The sequence below is a fragment of the Mytilus galloprovincialis genome, chromosome 2, assembly GCF_965363235.1.
Source record: "Mytilus galloprovincialis chromosome 2, xbMytGall1.hap1.1, whole genome shotgun sequence".
In the NCBI taxonomy this organism is placed as follows: domain Eukaryota; kingdom Metazoa; phylum Mollusca; class Bivalvia; order Mytilida; family Mytilidae; genus Mytilus; species Mytilus galloprovincialis.
The window spans coordinates 91,445,321-91,451,899 of record NC_134839.1 but is presented as its reverse complement, the minus strand read 5'-3'; positions in this window follow the sequence as shown (position 1 = coordinate 91,451,899).

Here is a 6,579-nt window from a genome sequence, read left to right as displayed (position 1 = left end):
ACTCGGATATGGCGTTTTAGTATGATCTGAATCAAACAAAAACAATATATTGTTGATTTTGGGAATCAAGTATTGTGATGAAAGCTAATGGTTTAAATCAGTGATCAACCTTGCCTTTTTCCGTGACAAAATTATAAAATTTTAACTTCGTCATTTAAAATCTTTTTTCGGGTATGAATTTTGTATTCAAAAAAGGGAAAAGGGAGTGAGACCGAATGTATCGACAGGGTAAGGCCATTACAGGACGCAAAACAAAAAGATTCTTATACAGGTAAAAACGATTAACATATGACATGAAATTAAACAGACAAAGAAAAATCCAATTGCACGAGATCGCTATCTTGTAATACATATGGTTATGTTTATATCGGGTTGTGTGACCGTCAGCAGGCTTCGAAAGCCATTTCGATATTTAATTAGATGGCGTATAACGTACGAAATTCTGATATATATATATTATCAAGTACATGCATTGTTAACTGTTTATTTCAGACTGATTGTAACTCGGATATGGCGTTTTAGTGTGATCTGAATCAAATATGATAATCCGAGTCGAATAGATGAACAGACATTTGACAGCTAATGACCCTTTAATAGCTACAACATGAATGTCAGTGTGTCTGCATTTTAAGTTTGCTTTTATATGCTTTAAGTTGATTTGCTTATAATTTGTCATTGAATTTGCTGTGATTTATGTACTTTCTGATTTATATGTTTTATGTTTTTTTTTTAATTATCATACACAATATGTATTTCTGTTAATAGACCGGTGTATTGTTTTATTTATACCCGACTTCAAGTACATCTGTTAAGTAAGTAAGTAAGTAATCTTTATTTAAAGTCGGGTTGCATAATACACAATAACAATGAACATGAACTCTTAAAGGGGCCCTAGCTGTCAAATTCGTGTTCACCGATTCTTATCAAATTCTCATATTTGATTTATAACAATGTAAAACATTTATCCAAACTATTAAAAGTCTAAATAAAACAATAAACAAGGCACAGGCATGAACATACGTAGCTTCGTTTCGTGTGTATTTGAGTCTAGACACCATCTAATTATTTATCGAGTTGACCTCTAGCTATAGTCATCCGATGACCATCATGATTAGCGATGTAAACATAAATATAGATATAAATAGATTAAGCAAACACGTGCTGTTGAATTATTCTAGGTCTATTTAATTTCATATAACAGATAAAAAATAAATGTTTATCATCGTTTTTACCTTATTAGAATGTTAATTTGTGGATCGAATCTGTCAATCAAATGATTTACCTTGGTTTCACTTTCAATGTTGACATTCTCTTCCTTTAAATAACTTTACACATACAATTCACGTGTTATCCATCTCAAGCTAAGGGATTAAATTAAAGTTGACATGAATACGGATTTAATGAGATCGGATTATTCACTTGCAATCTCCCTTGGTGTCGGAAGTCACCTTAACCAATGTTTTTTTGCTTATTTTGACAAAATTGAACCTTATTAGCTACTAAAAAGTAATTATTATTTCACTATTTGTATTTCATTACTGATTGAGCCAAAACAAATAATATATTAGGTTTTTCATATATCTCGTAGCTATAGTGCCCCTTTAAGAGCTCTTTAAACCGACTGATATTAATCAACAAAACATAGATGTAATAACATAAAGACAGACATCACATTTAATTAGTAATACATAGATAGCACAGGCAGAATAAAAGCTCAGCAAGATATATATATATTAAAACAAATGTCAAATATCAGCACATAGTATTTATATTGGGGTAGCACATGCAAAATTAAACACCGTATAAGCACAAACAAGTAAAATCACAAAAATACTGAACTCAGAGAAAAATCAATTCGGAAAGTTCATAATCACATGGCAAAATCAAATAACAAAACGCATCAAAAACGAATGGACAAGAACTGTCATATTCCTGACTTGGTACAGGCATTTTCAAATGTAGAAAATGGTGGATTGAACCTGGTTTTATAGCTAGCTAAACCTCTCACTTGTATGACAGTCGTATCACATTCCATTATATTGTCACCGATGCTTGAACAAAACAAACAGACACAATAGTTAAAAATGTCAAAAATAGGGGTACAGCAGTCAACATTGTGTTATCATATTAATCACTATAAAAACAACAAATGTAACGAAGAAGCACACATCAAATTAACATTCTCATTTTGATTATATTATACGATTTCAATTGTCTATGTAAAATGCACCCATCAAGGAAGGAGGGTTTTGAGTACTAGTGTAAAATTGCGCGTTTGAAATTCGCACAGGTAGACATGAAATAATTTTGTCGTTCAAAGTATGACGGGATGCATAAATACAGTCACGCAAAATAGATATAGCAAAAACTGACCAAACAGTATAAAGTAATAATAAATAAAATAATAGTGTGGTTTCAAAGTATGACGGGATACATAAGTACAGAGTCACGTCAAATGTATATCACAAAAAAGTGGGTTAACAGTAAATTAAATTACTATTCTGTATCTGTATCCAATGAATTTCTGCCAATATAGGCACACCTCCGTTATATGGAGTAAAACAATAAAAGTAGTTCCACCACCGCAATAGTATAGAATATTAATCCATCAATATATTTACACTATGAGCACTATGTACACAGTTCACAGTTCAAATTACGATATTTATTTATCCTTTTATATGTAAAAGATAAAAATTGTCTGTATACTATTAAAATAGGAATATAATAATTCTATTTATTAAAATTTAGCCTAGGCGATCTGCAAAAACCCTATTTGACCTTTCTAACTGACTTTAAAGTTCATCTTCCTCCTACTACTTATCAAGTCCATTTTTGAAAGTATTTCATATCTCTTATTGTGTAAGTTATATATTAATTGTCTACACAGAGGTTCAATTCTACAGCTTATATCATTTTCTGACTCAACACTGCCAGCATAGTGGAATGGATTAATAATTAGTTGCATAATGTCTAGCTGAATATTAGAATGTTGCAAAGCAAGAAGCTCACTACATTTACATATAATGTTTTTCAATATTGGTGTACGAATTTGATCTAGTGCTCTACAACACAGCAAAAAGTGTGATAAAGATTCTTCTGCCTGGTCACATAATTTACAAGTTGGATCAACGTTGTTTTGATTGTAAGCTGCTCTATTCGTCTGTAGAATGTAGGATCCAGTTGCAATTTTTATTCTTATTGGGATTCTGTTAATGTCTCTTTGATTAGCACTATTCGCTAAAGCCAAAGGATGAATTTTCCCAACTTTAAATGATGATGTTGGGATGTATTTCAAGCTGGAGTAATACATTATTTCTTCATTAATTCTTGTCGTCCAATATTTATGTACTGCTGTTGTAGTCATGTTCGTCCATTTTCCTTTTGACATTTCATTATAAAGTAGTGATAATGGGTTTTCTAGATTATACTTGATACAGATCTTTTTCATATCTATAAACCAGCTGTTACTGTCAAAGCTCTTAATCTGTAGTTGTCTTTCTGCTAGCCTCCACTCAGATGAGTTTTTATTTGCTCTTGCAATATTTCCAAACATTGAAAGGATTTTTAAATGTATTTCTGCTTCTATGGGTAATAAACCAGATATTAAGTACACAGCAGGATCAGCAACATTAATATTTAGCGAAAGAATCTGCTTAAGTAATTTTTTGTATTGGATCTGTAAATTGTCAAGAATTTTGCCTTTTGGTATCACAATTTCAAGCCCATATGTAAGTATTGGAAGAATATAGGTTCTCAACATTGCAATTGATGTTTCGGGATCAAGACCATTCTCCCCATGCAGACCAGTTCCCATTAGACTGTAGATAGCTCTTCTGGTTTTTTTTCAAATTTTCTTCAACAGTTGTTTGTGCAGAATTGTTTTGAGATCTCGTTATTCCAATATGTGAAGCTTTGTCTACTACTGGCATTACAGTATCGTTCAATTTCCAAAATCCTAAATTAGTTTCCATAGATTTAGCTTTGCTTTTTACAGGTAAAATTACGCTTTTTGAAGGTTGTAGATGGTATCCTTCGCGCTTACTGAAATCGACGGCAATATCTACCATTGTTTGTATATCCAATGGGTTACAGGCAAGAAGTGCAACATCGTCTGCACAGGTCGGTGCACAGCAATTAATGTTTCCAATTTTTCCACCTAGTCCAGAGTCGCATAGAAAATTCAAAAGAGGATTTATATAAAGTTTGTATAAGTCGGCACTGAGAGTTCCGCCTTGCCGAACACCTTGTTCTATTTTAAAGTAATCTTCTGAAAAGCTATTGTCCCATTTGACATATGAAACTGCATTTTGGTATAGATTGTCTATCAATAAGATTGATTGATTGGAAAAACCATATTGATGAAGTCTTTTAATTAAGTTTGCATGAACCACGACATCGAAGGCAGATTTTGCATCCAGAAGGCCTATATATGTTGGGCGTTTAAGATCTTTATTCTCCCTTTCAAATTCTTCTACTATAAGTTCACAAAGTAATGGTGATGAATTTTCTGTGAAACCTCTTTGTAAAGGATTTTGACATATTATTATTTTACAGTTCTCTCTAATTTTTAGTATCTTCTCGATTACTTTTGAGAATGTTGGTGTTACAGTAATTCCTCTGTAGTTTTTCGCATTTTTACAGTCGCCTTTATTTTTAAATACCGGAAAGAGGGTTCCAATTTTGAGTGAATCAGGAATAAAATGCTTTTCAAAAGACTTGTTGATTAAAGTTTGTAAATATGTTAAAAGGTTGACACCTCCATGGATAATATTTTCAGCTGTAATGCCATAGAAATCTGCTGCTTTATTTCGGTTCAAACTGTTTATAGCTTTTAGAATTTCTTCCTGTGTTACATCAACATGTATAAATTGCTCACTGCAGAGTTCAATGATGTTTTTATATTCCTTTTCTGTAGTCTTTAAATAATTTGAATCAAAATTTTCATCAAGAGTGTTTTCTGCTAATTGTCCAAAATGTATTTTCCAACCCTCCATTATTTGCTCTTGCGTGTTATAAATGTTGTCTCCTACATTAAGCTCATCTATACGTCTGGATAATTTTCCACGTTGCTTGTTGATAAGTTTATAGAAGAGAGTTTTGTTTGATGATCTTGCTTCAATAATTTCATTTCTTTCTTGTATGCGTTTTTGTGCAACTTCTAGTCTACAAATCTTTCTCAATTCCTGTGTCGTAATTTTCTTTTCAAGAAGAAAAGGATCTAAACTATCAGTTGGCCGTCCTTTTGCTTTCCAATAATAAAATGCTGATTTCTTGTTCCTAATAGCTTTCAATATTTCGTCAGACATTACTTTTAATTTAGGTTTATTCTTTCGAGTTTTTGGTTTTTGTGCGATCTCATTGGTGGCTTTAGCTATTACAGCAATTATATCATGAAAACCTGTTTCTATATCAACTTTTGTATTTATGTCTTGTAGAGATGTAATAAGTCCCTCATTAATTATCTCAGTGTACTTGGACAGGTCTGCTTTATCCCATTTAACTTTCATTTTAGGGTTAAATTCTGTTTTTGTATTTGAACTTAATAAAAGATATTAATAAATAAAATAATTTTGTCATTCAAAGTATGACAAGATACATAGGTACAGAGTCACATCATTAAATAATTTTGTCGTTCAAAGTATGATGGGTTACATAAGCACAGAGTTAAGTCAAAAAGGATATCTAAAAAAAACCCGACTTAACAGTAAAAGTAATATTAATAAAGACAAATAAAAAAATAATATAACACGTTATTAAGATGATAAACAACGTCAGTACGCAAAATCTATATTCCAAGACCATCGTGTATTATTTGTGAAGTTGATACGGAATATTTATCAACAAGTTCTGGGTACCTTCCGATGAACTTTTTTTAGAAAAAGGACGAGACGTTCTTTGACATACCCCTGGTTCATCAACTTTCTGCTCAGACATTGGTGACGTTTTACAAAGTCTGAGTAGGAGCTGCAAGCTCTTGAATACCGAATAAGTTGGGAAATGTATATTCCATATGCAGGTGAAGTTGGTATATTGCTACTAAGGTGGGGGAAATTGATAATTTCAAAATCAAAATCGTCTCGTTTGTCATAGATTCTGGTACTAAGATGACTGTGTATGTCAAATTCGAGGTATAAGTCTAAAAATGAGGCGGAGGAAGTTCAAAAGACTGCATGCAGCTATCGCAAAGTTAATGCATAAGCAAATAAAAAGTAAATAGCTAAATTAGTAAAAATAACTGCAAAAAGATAAAACATAAAAAACAAACAGCAGGCTTCGAGATCAAGTTATGGGGCAGCAATATACAGTAAATACATTATTTACAAGAACTGCATGTTATGTTTTATGTTAAACTGTATGCTTTCTGTATACTTTTTTTCAGCCGACTTTTGATTCTGAGGCTATGATTGGAAATTTTGGACGAAAATTTCGATATGCAAAATATCTTAGCTTTTAAAAACCAATGTGCGTCTAGTGCTATATTAAATTGAAAGCCTGGTGGTATCTTTGTAGTCTAATCAGATTTTTTTTTAGAGTTTCGAAGTCGGATTTGCAAATCGAGCTCGGGCTCTAAATTTA